The sequence below is a fragment of the Cajanus cajan genome, chromosome 4 (genome assembly GCF_000230855.2).
Source record: "Cajanus cajan strain Asha chromosome 4, NIPB_CcT2T_4, whole genome shotgun sequence".
NCBI lineage: Eukaryota > Viridiplantae > Streptophyta > Magnoliopsida > Fabales > Fabaceae > Cajanus > Cajanus cajan.
This window is the reverse complement of record NC_138520.1, coordinates 62,209,611-62,228,648: the sequence shown is the minus strand read 5'-3', so window position 1 is coordinate 62,228,648 and position 19,038 is coordinate 62,209,611.

Here is a 19,038-nt window from a genome sequence, read left to right as displayed (position 1 = left end):
CAAATTTTAAAGATCAAATTATTGAATTAAAAGTTTTTAATGCACAGATTAAGTTTGTAAGTTTTAAAAAAATTTAAACATTATTTAATACTTTGTTTCATTAATTTAAATTAACATATAAAATATTTTTATAATTATTTTTCAATTTGAATTAATAAAATACAGTATCAAATAGTTTTCAAAGTTTATAAAAATTTATAGACTTTTGTGTATTAATTACTTTTAATTTAATAGTTAAATCATTAAAATTTAAAATAGAATATGAATCAATTAGTGAAGTAAGTTTATATACTTTGTGTAAATGAATCCCTACTCTAAACAGAATCTTCTAAGAGTAAATTTACCTAGATTTATTTCATTCAATAATTTATATTCTATATCAAATTTTAATGCTTGTTGGGGTGCTCGAAACTTGGTTGATATGGTGAAATGGAGGAGTCCTCCTAGTTTCGTGTTTATGGCCTTAGGAGTTGATTCCTTGTCAAGTTTGTAATCTCGTTTTCCTTTGTTTTTATTTTTTATTAATTTACCAAAAAAAATTAAAAGTTTTTGATACATAAATCAAGTTTGAAATTTTTTTTAAAAATTTAAAAATTATTTAATATTTTATTTTATTAATTCAAAATAACGTATAAATTATTGGAGATTGAAGCATGTATATATATAAAAACACATTCCAAGCTATCTTTACAAGCTTCCGTTCTTTGGATCAACTATGGGATAGATCCTAAGTCAGTGCTTAATCACTCTTATCTCTCTTTAAGAGTGTATTGTGCAGGGATTGAATCTAATTCCTCCTCCACAAACTTAGCAGATGTTATTAACCTTGGTACATCTATTGTATTGCTCAAATATATGTAGGGATGATAATGGGTGAGTAGTAGCCTCCTGTCACTCATTTTGTTTAGTATAGGTATTTATTTAGTGAGTGTTTATGAATCTTTATGGGTAGTTATAGATATCCGTAGATATTTGTTAAAATGTAAAATTTTAAATAAAAAAGTAAGAAATAAAATAAAATAAAAATAAATAATTTAAAAACATTTATATTAAAAAATAATTTTGTAAAATATATTTTTATTAAAATAAATAATTATGACATATATTTCTAGTGAAAATAAATCCAATCAAACTATTTTATGTATAAATAAAAATATTTTTAGAGTAAGAATATTTGTAAATGGGTATGATTTCTGTCTCATTATTAAGCAGATACCAATTTAACTTTACCCATTTATTATCCATAATAAGTTTTATTTGTAAATATTTGTAAGTACATATATATTTGTTTGCCATCTCAAAGGCATATTGGATGTCATGAGTATTTGTAAAAATAATTAATTAAGGACTTAATTATGTCTTTAGTCATTATACTTTCATAAACTTTATCTTTTAATTTCTATAATTAAAATTATTTCTTTTTAAATTTAATACATATTATTTTGGTTTTTTTTTTTAATTTAGTCCTTGTAAAAATAAATGATAAGGACTAAAAACACACACACGCAATTTAAAATAAAGTTTAATAAAATAAATTATATTTAAAATTATTTTTTAAAATCACATGCTAACTAATAAAATATATACCTATTAATACTAAATATAAATTGGATAATTCTATTCTCTAAATTCTAAAATAATGTAATTAACTTCTATATATTAAGCACTAACATCTATTTTGTACGACAATATTTTTAAGGACTTTTTTTCAATGAAAAAGTTTGTAAGAATTTTTATAATCTCTTATCTAATTCAGTTTTTATTTATCATACTTATTTATTAATTAATTATTGATATTTTAAAATAGATTATTAATAAATAAAAAATATTTTTCAATACAAATTATTTATCATAAATATAAAATATAATTTATTTGTTTAAAAATACTTATGTATACATATTTTAAATATAATTTATATATTTAAATATAGTATTTTATATACAATTTATATAAATTTTAATTATATTATATATAATAAACAACTAAAGTATTAATTCGTATCATCTAGCCTCTAAATTTTATTTGTCCATGACTTTTGTGTAATTTTTTTGTTATTTAATATGTAACTTTTATCACTCAATATGTAATTTTCACAGTTCAATATAAATCAACAAATTAAAGAAAAACTGATATTCTCCTTTTTAGGAAGGAGTCCCGAAAGTGAAGTCGAAAAAGTTTTATGCCAAAGTACAATTGTTGGCGTGTTAGGCATTCATTTCATTCAACTTTGAACAACCATCATTATCTGTGACATGTGAGTGACCCATGTTCTGTTGGGTCCATAAACTGATGTACTGTCCTGTATGGTCTCATATATATTCCACCAAAAAAAATTCCAATCAAAATTTACAAATTATGTACGAATTGGAAATTTGTATCATGTGTAATCTGATTTTCATTTAATGGTGAGATATCCAATTGATTGAAAGTGTAAAATTACATTACACAAGATACATGACTATTGCACTCTTTCCTTTAATGCACACAAAATTCTTTAAAAAAAATATGATTGTTGTGAAACAAACATACAACACCATGACAATTTTTATCATTCTGAACTTAAAAGTATAGAATAGACTATATTGAAAAGTAAATATTTATTTTGTGTGCCCTATAGCTTCCAATAAAAATTAGTCACTATTTTTAAGATGGATATTTTATATCAATATCATAATTATTTTTAAAAAAATCTATACAGTTCTCAAAGAAATATGGGAGGATTAAATCCTTAAAGATCCAACTAAATGATAAAAATTGTAGTAATTCAGGTTGATAAATATAGACTCTCGAGAATTTTTTGGAATGCAGAGGGTCCTCATCTGTTGCAGTATCATTCATTTTTATGAGATCACAGCTATCCTCTATAGAAGAGGCATCTTTACGTTGTTTAGTGGCATTTTGAACTCAACAATAAATAAGATTACAGATTATTATTTTGTGCCTTTTAAATTGCTCACATAATTTATGAATATTGAATATACATTTTTATTAATCAAGTTTATACAAAAAAAAAAAAAAAGTCATTTTAAAATGTCTAACAATAATCTGAGTCATGATAAATGTCCATTCTATAATCGGGTGAATTGAAGTGGAAAGATAAGACCATTGGCTTTGGTTCAAATCGAAATATTCATTCTCTTGCAACACGGTTTGCATTATGCATAGGTTAACATCGATATATAATAGTGTCTGCTTCAGTCTTAAATATCAGGAATTTGCTTTATTTTGTTGTAAACCAGTAAAACGGGAACAAATTGGTCCACCTATATGCTCACGTTATTATGATCTTGCCCTCAAAAAATTGAGATTCTATACCTTTCAAATTAATTTCAAGCACAACACTCGATGGTCCTAAGGTATAGAATATGATCTAGAAAGTATTAGATTTAGTTAATAAATATAACAGATAACATTTATCACTGGTAGTGGCAAATGACAATGCAGAACATTTGGTGGTATCTATTCCTGATGGAATGAAGTGTTACCAGGAAGCTTGGTAATCTTATTAGTAGGGTCATGCAAGGTGATGCAACCTTGTGGCTCTGCTGGTTCTTCATCTCGTGTATCAATTAAAAGAAAGAAAGTTTAATTATATATAGCCTAAACTGAATATGATATGTGATGTCAATTAAGGATTGTATAGCTATGCTTAACCCATACTATAACCACCAATTAACTTAGAAAATTTTATATTATATTTTTTTCAATAGGTTGTCACTTGTAACATTGTATGAGCACCAAACTCTAGGAGGTCCTCCAAGTTTGTTAATTTGAATAAAATAAAACATAATATGTATATTTATCGACGTGAGTTCTGCATTTATTGGAGAATTACCATTTATAGTATCAGGACACCTAACAACATACTTTTTAACAACTCTTACTGATATAGTATTCTTTAGTATGAGTTAAAATTTATTAAAAACTATAATATAATGTCATGAGTGCAACTCATTAAATATGAAGTTGAACCTACAGGTTGTGTGATTTTCAATAAATTTAACTCAATAGTGCAGAGTGTGTTCCAGAAAGTACGTTAGAGAGTATTGTTAGGATTTCTCTAAAACCACATGAATCTACAATACAGCCAAGTTGCCTGCAAGTTGTAAGATTAAGACAACGAATAGCTGTCCAATCTCCAAACTCCACATTCCTAACTGATCATAAAAGTTGCTATCAAGATTCAAGATACAACAGAGATGGTCATAAAAGCATTCCATTCTAGTTCATTATATCATTGCTTTGGACAGAGATGGTCCTCTTTGGATTATAAAGCAGATTCTTAGTCATTCGAACCACTATAAATTCGTATGATCATTCAAATGACCCTCAATCCAACATTCCAATCCACTACAAACAAACCTTTAGGTAGATTATTTACTAATATTCTTTCTTTCTTTCTTTCTCTGCCATTAGCTTAATACTCCTTGGAGGAGCAAGTGTTGAGCGGGGATGGGTAATCTGCATCCTGAGGTTTAGAACAATACTTGTATTGGAACTAGTCCTTGGGATGCAGATTACCTCTTCCTTATCACCAACTCAAAACCAGTTTAATAAACTTGATAACTTCCATTGGTTCTATACTTGTTGAATGAAAATAGTGTCAGGAAGGGGTAATCTGCATCCTGAGACTTAGAGCAATATTTTTGTTGTGTCTAGTCCTTGGGATGCAGATTATCTCTTCCTTGACAACAATGCAGACTGTTTAATTAATCATTTTGACATCAATTTTTCTTGGTGGAGTCAATATTATTGGGTGAGGACTCTGCATCATGAGGTTTAGAAAAACATTTTAGATCTTTCTAGTCCTTGGGATGCAGATTATCTCTTCCTCATCACCAATGCAGAACAGTTTAATCAAGAGGATGTCGCTGTGGTTAATGCTCTCATTTACTGAACAGTACCAATTTATATGCCCAAACAGAAAGAAAAATAACTCATTAGCCACTCCCTTATTCTTACTTTATTGTTGTTTAAGGTGATGCATTATGCTAGTGCATTTCTATTAAAATACTATTTTTCATAAATGATTAATTACATTGTATGCATTTATTTTTTAAGGATATTATTGGGAAAAGTATTTAGTATTTTTTATATTTTAAATGGAAAATAATTTAAGATAGAGAAATATTCTAAAAATGACAAATGAAATCAGGAGATTGAATAGTATGAGATGCTTCACTTGCGGGTTGCCAAATGTTACCAATTAGAAGCACTGAAGTACACGTGGGGAACTCTCCCTTAAAGAAGTAGGACTAGGTCATTGAAATACTCCACTGATCATCATATATTACTTAAAGTGTAATTTAAGCACCCCATAATACCCAAGTCTCTATCATAATCTTACACCCTTTAAATAGAGTTATAGACCATATCCATACAGAGAAATATTCACAATTTATCTGATGACAGTTAAAAATAATGCAGCTAGTTTAAAAAACAATAGACAAACAGTTTAAAACTCAGCTTATAACCACACTATCTTAATTATATATTTAATTAATGTAAGATTTTCAACATATACCTCATATTAAAAATTAAATATTTAATTTATAAGATTTATAAGACTGAACATCTATAAATCTAATAATTATTCGATAATAAATAATTTGATAGACTCAATAATAATTATTAGAATAAATTTTATACCATCTTAAAATGAGCTTAACTCAACTCCAAATACTAATTTACTAATTTATAGGATGAGTGTTGCCCCACCAATATATACTAATTTCATATTTTACTGATTAATATAACTAAACTAACGTGGGATCACCTACAAAAGCTTGGTGACTTTGGAAGAATACGATATGCAGTATGTATGTTCATCCTTAAGTAACTTTTATTTTCTTTAAAGTTTAAGCTTGCATAAAACACAGGCCACTTAGGATCATCTAATTGAGGTGTGAATTGGATATGAATCCAGTGAAGTCAACCTTCCTATATATCCTGGTTTAGATCAGAAGTTCCTTCATCTCTTCACTAACTATATGAAGCGTCTGTTTAATGCATGACAATGAACATGAGAATTCTGCACCTCCATATGTTTCTTCAACTTTTTGTCTAACAATATTATTTGAGGAATATTGGTAAAACTCTCTCTAATACTCTTTTTATTATTAACTAAAATATATTAAAGATTACAAATTTGGTGGGCCTCAAGTTTCATTTAATAACTCTATTAATTTAGTGACAGAACTACTAAAATTATTGAATGTAGTTAGCATTTCTCATTGTTTTCTACAAGAAAAATCAATAGTAATATCCACGTGCTGCAAAGCATGAGGTTGAGCTTAACAATGACAAATATTTACATGAAGCAAACTGTTGTCTCAAGTCATAACATATGTTGCAATATCACATTGCAGAGATGGTTTTAAATTGCATTTTATAATCACAATTGCAGCTATAATATTGTGCTTGGGCAGCCTCGGCACAAATGCAATTGTTGCCACATTAACAACATCTGTATCAATTGTCCACTAATTTTAATAACAAAATGTAATTGCAATTTAAAACTACGATAAAAATTAATTTAGGTGTAAGTAAATGTAGGATAAAGTGTAAGCAAAGCTACTTGTATAAAAGAGATTTGGTGCCACTTGACAGTCTTTTGCTATCTGCTAGATATCTTCGAAGCCTCAAGTCTAACTATTAGCAGAAGCAGTCTTAAGTACCTAATTGACAAAAAGTAGAATGAGATGGTTACATTTATTATGTTTAATGCAAATGAGGAATTTTAATTTTGTTCCTTCTGTTTATTAAATTCTTTACAATAAGAAAGATATGATAGAATCTTCAAGATATCTCAATCCTGAAAATTCCAGCTACATCTTAATAACAGTGGGGGTTTTGTCGTTTGTGGAATGACTTGATGTATGCTTTCCTTTTTAACAATCTTAAGTACATTTAAAACTACATATATGCTTTTCTGATTCCAAGGCCATTTGGATGTTTATGTTGAAGCTTTTTAGCTTTAGAAAACGTTAACAAATCTTGTTAAGAAATAAAAACATGTATATAGCATGCATTCTATTAACTTTTTAATAAAAATATTTTATTTTCTGATTCCTTAACCATTAGGATATTTGTTAATGAAGATCCTTTATTTATTAAATTTTGTATTAATTAATAATTAAAGCTGACATCTGATTCCAAGAAAATTTCTTAGGATTTTCTGGAATAAAGTGAACTGAAAGGACATATGTTTTGTCCATATATGTCTTCTTAAAAGTTTATTTTTCCTCATTGACTGTCCCGTCACTCTCTCGCCTTTATCCTGCATGAGAGGAAAACGGATAGCACTGTTGTTTTGATTTGAAGATAGATGGGAAAAATATTATTGCTGCGTACACTACACTAAAATTAAATTTTTGCGACCATTATTTTACCTTTTAAGGATTTTATATAAATAGTTATTATTATTATTATTATTATTATTATATTAGTAATTAAATAATAGTTAATATATGTAAAATCGTTAATATTATTATTAATATTTATTTAAAATATTGATAAAAATCATTAAATTATAAAAAATTTAATTAAATTAATTATATATAAAATAATAGTTATAAATAATAAATTTTAATAACTAATATTTATTAATTACAAAATTATATAATTTATAATTGATTTAATAATAATTACATTTTTACCACTATAAAAATGTCATTAAAAATTGTTTTTCGGTAATACGTATATACCCTCTATTAATTATTCAGAATTTAAATGATTGTGAACACGTACTATACCTTTTAATCATCACGAACACTATCATTTAAGCCAAATATTATTGGTATGTTTATAATATATATGACAGTAAAGATTAAAATTCCCGTGAGATCTGTTTTATTTTATATTAATTTGTAATTCTCTCCCTGTTTGATAAAAAAAAAAAGAGAAAATATTTTTGTGTATTGAACAGATAAAAGTCCTCTTACTTATATATATATATATATATATATATTAGAGCACCTCCAGTGGGGGTGCTTAGGGTGTATTTTAAAAATAAGCAACGTTGCTTATAAGAAATCCCCACTGGAGCTATTCTAGGTGGCAAAACAAGTCCAAAAATTTTTAGCACCGTTGCTTGGAGAAGCAACAGTGCTTACACTCTGAAAATTAAAATGAAAAGGTTTGATTGGCTGTTGTTCATCCTAGGTGGAACATGACAGTGATTGTTTTTGCAAACAAAAAACAGATAAAACTTCCACACCTAGTTCTCCCTCTCAATGGACTCCCTCCGATGGCCATGTTTTGAGCAGCGGCAGCACGTCTGGGGCGGCGTGGTTATGGAAGCCGGCCGCGCACGATGGTGGTGGTGTGGTAGTCGAAGCCGGCCATGCGGATGGCGGTGGTGGCGAAAATCGTTCGCAGCACGCGCGTCTCCGGGGTCCTTCGTCGCGCGAAAATTGTCCGACCAGATCTCCTCTGGCGCCGGCCGCTCCGTCCAATCAAACCTCCTCTGGTGCGCGCCTCTCCGCCCGACCAGACAGCCTTAGCTCCGTCCACAGCTCCGCCCAACCAGACCTCCGCCCGGGACTCCTCAACCGCCCACACGTCTCACCAGGGTGGGTCTTTCATGGTGAAACTTTGAGAGAGAGAGAGAGTGAAGGGTGAGAATAAGAGAGAAGAAAAAGAGACGTTAAAGTGAAGGTGAGAAACGGAGAATGAGAAAGAGAAAGTGAAAAGTGAGACTTGAACGAAATTTAAAAAAAAAAAAAAAAAGACGTTGGGATGCTTATAAGCAATTTGCATTGGAGTAAAAATTATAAAAATGTAGTATGGGTTGCTTATGAGTGATGTGGTACAGTGGGACCTATTTAAAGTGGTTGGGAGTTGCTTATAAGCAACTCCTATTGTAGATGCTCTTAAGAATGTTTATATCATATATTTATTAGTTTACCGAGATTAACCTTTAAATACTGTAATTTTTTGATATTAGGTTAGAGACTAAGTCCCCAACCTGATATATTACTGGGTTGGTTGCTTTATATATGTGTGCATCGACCTTGTCCATACATGAATATCACATAGAACCTAGAGGAGATAACTTTCAAAGGTCAACTCACCGAACGATTTCAATCAGGCTCTCGGAGCATTGTATTTGTAATGTATATCTGCACAATGAAATATTAAGTTTAAAAACATTTTTAACTCTCCTCTAGTTTCTATGTATCGTAGTTAAGACATGTATCTAACCCACATATCTATAATTTATCAACTTTATCAACTTTCAACATTCAACTCATTAGCTTTAATAACATACAACTTATACAATATTCAACTTTCAACTTTACGACATAACAACTTAAACAACATAAACAATGAACATCTTTGCAACATTCACAACTTTGATTGAACAATATCATAAATCAACTTAAGTCAACATAAAACAACTCACAACATCACAACATGTTCAACTTACTGTATCATTATAAATTAGTTGCCAAACACTCAAGCAATCAATTTTACATCACGCAACTCATTCACCATCAATCAACTATATATAAAACAACATACAACTCGTGCTCAATGCCACTCCCTAGGCGCCCAATGTTAGTGAGGCAGAGAGCCCTTTATCTTGCGCACACCCGACATTGCACCACTTGCGTCAACGTGATTGAGGCAAAGAGTGCCCTCAATCTTGTGCTTGGGATGGCAACACCCATGCTTGACCCTAATCAGATAGAGAGCTCTCTACTCGACTCACGTTTAGTGCCACTCTACTAGTACCCGATGTGATCTCAGACAAAGACCATCCTCTCATCTCATGCCCAAAACCACTCAACCCATGTCCAACGTAATTCCAACCCGAGATGAGTTTCTCTCCTCACGCTTGGCGTCACCAATCATGCATCCAACATGAGTGAGATAGATGTTTCTCCTTGGAACCATGTTCGACGTCTTGAAGGTGTTCTTGACACGATATCAATTTCTGCACTTATGTAAGAATTGATTCCAATCCGAAGCACCTAAAAAATAGTAGCCCAATAACATCCAATGCAACATACAACAATTATGCATTATATACAACTAAGTTTCATCATTAAAAACAACATGCAACAAACATCCAAACAGAATCAACTCAATTTTTCATATTTTTCTTCAAACCATGGAAACCCTCTCAACTTCATCTTCTAAATCATTCAACACCTTCAACCTAATCAATCTAATCATCAACAAAATATAATGCACACCTCAATCAAAACCATAGTTTCCTTTACCTCTTGGAGACTTAAATCCACAATAGGAGAAGATAAGGAACTTCGTGGGACTCTGACTTGAATATTTCGCTTCCACAAGCTCAGATTCTAGCCCCATAACTACTAGGGTCAGTTGAGAAAATGGTTGAAAAGAAAAGTTCTAGTAAGAAAGAAGAAGAAAGAAGGGAGAAGGAGGAGAGAATCTCTCTTTAATTTCTCTCTAGAGTTCTTGAAAATCTTAGGTTATAAGCTTCCTTTTAAAAAAATTTCTTTTATATATTTCCTAAGCCAGCTCTATTTATCTTTGATCCAACCCTTCATAAATCAACATGTCCTCAAGGTCTCCCAGTCCCAAAACTCTCAGCAACAATTGTCAAATTAAACAATTTAACGAGTTTTTTTTTTAATTTAAAATGTTAAAATTTACTAAGTTTTATAATTTTTAACTGAAAAAAAGAACCTTTAAAAAACAAAAAATAAAAAAGTTTTTCAAAAAATATTAATAGAAGGATATTGATAAAAAGATGAGAGTAAGTGTGGTTAACAATAACACCCCTCAAAAAAAAAAAAAAAAAGGTGTGGTTAACAATGTAACATTTCTCGGAAGGTGTATTTAGAATATAATCTAATCTATCCTGTCTTGTACCAAATTACTAACCGCACGAAATGTGTACCTTTTTTGATTGCACAATAAAATCCTGATTAATTAATCTAGTTGGATGCCGACCAAGTATCTTAATTTGTTTAATATTATTCTTTGTTTGAATATAGACGCTAGACGACAGGTTTGCTGATGAGAGCAGATCGAGCTTCATCACACTCACTGCACACAGATATAAATCAAGATTCTGGGTGCGGACTACGGAGAGTGCGGGAAATAATATTAGGGCATTTCCCATCCAAGGGAAGATGCTTGCTGTCTTTGCAGAGTATTATTATTATTTATTTTTATATATATAGTTTTATTTAAAGTATTTTTTTTTTAATTTTATGAGGCAATAAAAGTTCTTTTTTTAGTAATCAACTGTTTCTCATTATTAAAAAAAATAATATTTTGAACAAAATAATTAAATTAAAATTAAAAAAATAAATATATGTTTAATTTATCAAATTTAAGATAAATTTATTTTTGATTTTTTAATTTTAAGATTATTAATTTTAATTTTTATAATTTTTATAATTTTTATTTTAGTCTCTAAGACCACCAATAACATATATAAAAATAATAAATTGAGATAATTATACAGCATCAATAAAATTTAATATAATACTTTTACTAACAATGATACTAGTAGATAAATTTTATGTGACAGTATTTGACAAATTTTTAAATAAAATTTGAATATAAAAATTAAAATAAAAACTTTAAAATTATAGAAAAAAAATCAATTTTAAATTTGAGAAATTAATTAAAAATAAAATTATCTTAAATTTAAGATATTAAAAATATATTTAAGTCTTAAAAATGTAAAATTATAAGTTTATTTAAGTTCTTTAGAATTTCTCTTACCGAAACAAAATTAAATATAAACTATTTAGCGATAGCATGACAAATTGAAAGTCACTAATCAAATCTTTAGATATACTAAGCAATGTATGAGTTGTACCCGTTGAAATTGTCTTCACTCTATTTATACCAGCTGAAAAAGACATTATGTACATTTATTTATATAAAAAAGATAATTATTATTAATAAAATAATCTTTTATATACACAATTTTATTTTATTTTATTCTTTAGTGTGTAAAACAATTAGAATATAAAATAAAAATAAAAATTCCTTTTTAAAATTGACACTAAAAAAATATATTCTTTATAAATACAATAAAATTATCGGTACAACGTAACATAAATTACAGATAATTATTTGGCGATATAATCTTCTATAGTTATTTTTTTGAAAAATTTATTCAAATAGAGATTTTTTTAATACACAATCTCTTTTCTTATTAATTTTAAATTTATTAAAAAATATAAAATCAATAGATAGATTAAATAAAAACTCACAAAATTAAAGAAATAAAATGAATCTTACTCAAAATATAAAAGACTAAAATATCTTTTATTTTATTTTCACTTTTATTTAAGCCTAAAGAGAACATGAAAATATTTAAAATTAAATTTTAATTTTGATATATTATTAATATAAAATTTTAAGATAGTCATTATGAAAGTGGGTATTATTCAATCATTTGATACACATAATATGTGAAATTAATTCAATGAGTTTATTTTTTAAATATGGGGAAGCCTCTAGTCAACAAATATTAGTCTGGAAAAATGTAGATTCTTTCATGGGGCTCTTTCTTATGCTAGAGTTATTCAACTCAAAGATATTTTGTGTTTTGGCCATAATTGTTTGCCTTTTGTCTACTTAGGTGTTCCTCTTTTTAAGTATAAGCCTCCGACACGGTTTTTACAAAGTGTGGTGGATAAAATAAAATCTCAGTTGTCATGTTTGAAATTCTTTTATCCATTATGCGTAGAGTGCAGTTGGTTAATCATGTGGTGTTTGGATGTTATTGTATAATTTTCAAGTTTACTCTTGACCCAAAGCTCTTCTTAAAAATTTGGGTTAGAAACATTATTTGATCTAGAGACTTTGATTCAAGGAAGTTGGTCATTGTGGCTTGGAGAAAAGTTTGTCAACCTCTTTAGGAGGGTGGTCTTGGTTCCACCCTTTTGTAGTTCTTAATGAAGTTGCTTCATTACGTCTAGCTTAGAACTTTGTGCACTCTATTGTTCACTGGGCTTCCTTAATGAGACCTCAATTTTTATCACATGGCCTTTCTATGGTTAGTTTTAAAGCTTTGTCAATTTGGCTTCTTGTATTTTGTCAATAGAATACCGTGAAAACTAACATAGGTTGGGTTTTGGAAACTAGTTCTTTTATTAATTTTTGTATTGATGTTTGGTGCATGGATACTTCAATTACTGATGCTTTATAGATTCCTATTAGTATGAAACCATCTCTAAAGGCTTTGGTGAATTGTTTCATTCGTAATTCTGCTTAGAGCATTGCCACATTGATCTTACAGAAAGTCTTTTCTTTGCTTATGGAGATGCATGTTCCTAGTAGCCAAGGTCTAGATCAACTTGTATGGCATCGAGCAAGCTCGGGTATCCTTTTTTTTTTTAAGGAGGCATGACTTTTTATTTATTATAACATCCCGAATTTTCTACTAGTATAATAGTTAATTATCGTTTATTTTTATATTTATGGAGGTTATTTTCTTATAGATATTTTAATGGATTTTATAGAATGTTTTAAAGGTTTTTAATAATTATGACTATTTGAACAATAAATATTTATGAAAATTATTTTGTAATATTTTGATTTTTAGTAGCCCAGAACGGGCCGTTCCAGACTACTAAAATGACCTTGAAAGACTAGGTTGGAACGGGCCGTTCCAACACATGATTCTTTGAGTAAACTTTAAACCCAGAACGGGCCGTTCCGAATGTGGCTGTTGTGAGTTGGAACTCATATCCAGAACGGGCCGTTCTGATTCTAGAACGGGCCGTTCCAAATGTGAATTTTGGACATGAAGTATGAGTCCAGAACGGGCCGTTCCGTATTTGAAACGGGTCGTTCCGTATTTGAAACGGTCCGTTTCGTATTTGAAACGGGCCGTTCCGTATTTGAAACGGGCCGTTCTGGAGACTACTGATGCCTATAAATAGAACGTTCTGGCACTCCAAAAACACATTTTTTCACTTCTGGCCTCTTTTCTTCTACACTCTCTGAAGACCAACGGGAACCCAGAGAAGGAGATCAACAAGATTCGGTTTTAGTTTCAGCTCCTGCTTATCGAGGTAAGGGGGGAGTGAGAAACCTTGCTCTGGGTGTGGGAATGTATGTTGGGTAGTAGGATTGGCCTCCAATCCTGTGTTTGTTGTATGCTCATGTATTAGGGGTTTTCCCCAATTGTATCTGTTTCACCTATTGTTCCTCCTGTATGTAATTAATTGTATGATTTGAGATTTTTGTGGGTTCCTAAGGGAAACCCTATGAGAAATAGACAAATTTTGAATGTTCTCTAAATATAAATGTATAATTTTAATATATTTATTGGTTCCTATGGGAAACCCTAAGGGAATGCATTTGTAATTGTAAGAGGTAATTATATGAGTAAGATGTTTATTGTATGAATTGGAGTGCTCTGTGGGTTCCTATGGGAACCCTATGAGAAACAGACAAATTTTAAATGTTTTCTGTTTTATCTCCTGAGTTTTCTCTTGTGTTCCTTGATGTTTGCGGAGTGTAAATATGTGTTTAATTTTAAAAATAGACAAGTTTTAATATGAATTAAAGTGCTTTGTGAAAATTGTGATATGACAATGAGATGTGATAATGTGATATGATAATGAGATGTGTGAATGTGATATGACAATGAGATGTGTTAATGTGATATGACAATGAAACATGAAAATGTGATATGAGAATGCATAGAGTCTTGATTGACATGCATCATTTGCATAAATGTTTTTAAGGGTATGATATGGAATACACGGCCAGGGAAGGCCCCCTAATGTAAAAGCTTTGGGAATTAGTCCTTGGGGATAGCTCGGTTTGGAAGTCCCAGTCTCGCCCATTGTGTGCATGGGATGTATCTTGCGCGGCTTAGCTATCTCGACCAGACCCTGGTAGTATGTCCTTCTAGTGAGAGTGCGCAGAGGGTGTGACCCGGCATGTACTCCTAGACTACTCTTCGTATATTGTTAGCGACAATATGTCATGTGATATGTTACTAGCGCCACATGCATGATAAAATGTAGTCTGTGTCCATACATGTTCATTTTAATGTTATATGAAAAATTGATATGTCTTGGATGAGTGAAATGTGATGTTATTATTAATTTATCTATGTTAAACCTGTTTTGTTTGTGTTTGGTTATCCGGCGTATATTTCTACACTATGAGCTAGAATGAGATGTTTCTCACTCCCTTTTCTTGTGTTGTTTTTCCTTGACTATCTTACAGGTAAGTATCAGCATGAGGCTGAGGATGTTGGTAATGAAGCTTAGGCTTCTATGTTGGGATTTGCTCTGATAGGACATGTGACATCGGGACATAAATAGAATTAGATTAGAATGTCTTTATTAAATTATTTAGGAAGACCTTATATTATTTCTATGTAATTTCTGCTGATTAAGCTACTGTTTAAGTTATGGATGTGATACCCTCTATTTAAACATGTTTGGTATTTCAATTATGAAAAAAAGAGTATGTTATTCAATTTTTGTTATTTGTGTTATGGTATTTGGGGTAGAAGGTGTCTCATTTATCCTTATGAGCCCATAGTTTCATGGGCTAAGCGCTTATGGTCCAACTCTATACCTTTTTCACATTCATTTCTAGTTTGGAGGCTTTTGCAAAATAGTCTTCCTTCCAATGATCAGCTACATATTTGGGGTGTGGATTTGCAACCTATGTGGTGTATTTGATAAATCCTTGAAGCATCTTTTTCTAAGGTGTGATTTTGTTTATTCTCTATAGTCTTAGTTGCAACATGTTTTGAATTTGTCTTTGGATCTCATTACTACGGGGGATGGGGCTCTCAAGTAAAAGATGTTATACTTTCTACCTTTATTCATGTTCCATGAGTGATTTAGATAGCTAGAAACAACTTGCAATATAAAAATATTAGAATTTCCACTCTTTCTTTCTATGGTAATTTCGACAATATCCTTATCTAGACTGCTTTTAAAGGGTTAGACTTCTCATTCTATGCTTGAGTTTCATATTCTAAAATATTTTTTGGTTTCAATTCATCCCCTGGGCTTTTTCATGTGATTCTAGTGGATTGACATCCCCCTGCTTGTGGTTTCATCAAATACAACACAAATGGTGGGGCGTTAGGTTCTCTGAAGCTTACTGCTAGTGGTGGCTTGTTTAGAGACAATAGAAGACCTTTCTTAGGAGGGTTTGCTTTATAAATTGGTGTTGCTGGTGCTTTAAGGGTAGAGTTAGTTGCTGCTATGCTGGCAATTAAGCATGCATTTTCTGCAGGTTGGCACAACTTATGGTTGGAGTGTGATTCAAGGGTGGTGGTTTTGCTAGCTTTTCTTAATCCTAACTTAATATCTTGATCTATTCGTAGTAGATGGAAGCATTACTTGTTTTTGTGCTCTAAGAAGCAGTTTCACATTTCTCACATTTTTCAAAAGGATAATCAATGTGTTGATAGATTGGTGGCCTTTAATTTAACTCAAAGGAGTGGATTTGTCTAATTGGACTCTATCGTCTTTTATTTTATCAAAGTTTTTTTGTTATTGTTGTGATTTTCCTTCTTTTTATTTTTGTTAATTCTTTTCCATGAATTTTGGTCTAGTCCTCTATTTTTTTTTTGTTATTTTTACCTTTTATTTTATAAATTTAGGTGTGCTACAAATGATTATCTGACTTTGAGGTGTCAATGTTATTGGAATGTCTCTGTCCTATAATAATATTGAATGTGCTTAAATTTTTTTTAAAAAATATATTTGATACATATTTGTTTATATAATATTTCATTCAAAAATATATATAACTTCTTAAGGCCTAATGGCCGTATAGTATTGGCATCTATTTTATGTTAGGACTTAGGAATATAAAGTGAAAGCACAAAATAAATAAATAAAAGGAAAAAAGAAAAGAAAGATGTTCCTTATCATTCGTGTCTAAAGCTATGCTTTCTAGATTACAACAGGTTGATTAAAATAGAACAAAAGCACGCATTACATCCGTGTAGGGATGGGAAAAAAACAAACCATACTTTTTGGGTATATGTAGAAAAAAAATTGATATATATATATATATATATATAATGTATATAGGTATGTTTTTACCTGTTAATAAATATTGTAGAAGTGGGTATAATAGTATTTATATTCATTGGTACCCAGTAAAATTAGTTAAATATTTATATATTTATCTTACATTTTTTAGTATTATTTTTAATTTCAAAAAAAAAATAATGTTAAATGCAAGTTCATAAATTAATATCAATTGTATATCTTTAATATTTCAATAAAATTAGCATATACAAACTTAAATTTATTTGTATTTTTTCAAATCACAAATATCTATGGATATCTATAGATATTCACAAATATTTATAAAATTCACGAGTATCCACCTAATAGATACTCGAACGAATAAGGGGCAGATCTTTATCTGATAGGGCAGGACGAGTATCCTACTACATGTCCCCATGTGGCCCCATTTTCATCCCTACATCCCTATTATTCACTTTTAATTCTCTTTTTCCAAATTTTTGTGATACATTTTTTAGGCATATATATACATAGTTTTTAGGAGGGATCTGTTTACTTTAGGAGTAAATCTACCTAGATTTACTCTGTTCAATAACTCATACTCTACATTAAATCTCAACAATCCAATAGTTGAATTTAAAGTTCTTAATGCATAAATCAAATCTACAAATTTTTAAAAATTTTGAAAACCATTAGATACTTCTTTTCATTAATTTAAAGCAACATATAAACTATTTTTATGATTATACGTCAATTTGAATTAATGAAACAAAGTATTAAATGATTTTAAATTTTTTAAAAAAAATTTAGATTTGATTTATGCATTAAGAACTTTAAATTCAACAATTGGATCATTGAAATTTGATATAAACCATGAATTATTGAACGGAGTAAGACTAAGTAAACTTATTCCTGAAGTAAATAGATCCCTTCTCATATATATATATATATATATATATATATATATATATATATATATATATATATGAGGATGGATCAAATGACTTTAAGAGTAATTATTGATAAAGTTACTTCTCTCAATAACTCATAGTTTATGTTGAATTTCAACAATCCAACCATTAAAGTAAGAGTTTTTATGCATAAATCAAGTTTACAAATTTTTTAAAATTTTGAAAATCATAAGCTACTTTGTTATATAGTTTAAATCAATGTATAAAGCGTTTTTATGATTATCTGTCAATTTAAATTAATGAAACGAAGTATAAAATAATTTTTAAAGTTTTAAAAATTTGTAGACTTAATCTGTGTATTAAGAATTTTTAATTTAATGATTTGATCGTTGAAATTTAATACATATAATCAGTTATTGAGTGAAATAATTTTATTAAGAGTCACTCTTTGAGTCATTTGACACATCCTCTCTCTTTATATATATATATATGTGTGTGTGTGTGTGTGTAGAGAGAAAGAAGGATCCGTTTACTCAAAGAGCAAGTCTACTTAGACTTTCTTCATTTAATAACTCATGTTCTACATCAAATTTCAACGATCTAACAGTTACATTTAAAGTTCTTAATGAATAGATCAAACCTGCAAATTTTAAAAAACCTGAAAATCATTTGATACTTCGTTTCATTAATTCAAATTGATGGATAATCATAAAATTATTTTATACGTCAATTTAAATTAATGAAACAAAATATCGAATAATTTTTAATTTTTTTAAAAACTTCTATGCATTAAAAACTTTAAATTTAACAGTTTGATCATTAAAATTTAATGTAAAATATGAGTTATTAAATAGAATAAATTAGACTTATTTTTTGAGTAAATCAATCTCTCTTCATATATATATATATATGGGCAGATCGATGGAGGAATTTAATTCATGAAGAAATTTGATAAATAGCAAGAAAAAACATTATGTAAAATAAGTGGTAGTTATATACGATTGGAAAAAAAAAAAACAGAATTCACAAACGAGAGGTAGAGACCAAATGGAGCCTAACTCAAGTGGTTTAACATGGTGTAGGAGTGTTATAAATTTTCTTTTTTATTAACGTTGATTTATATATATATATATAGTTAATCACCCATATACTTTACACT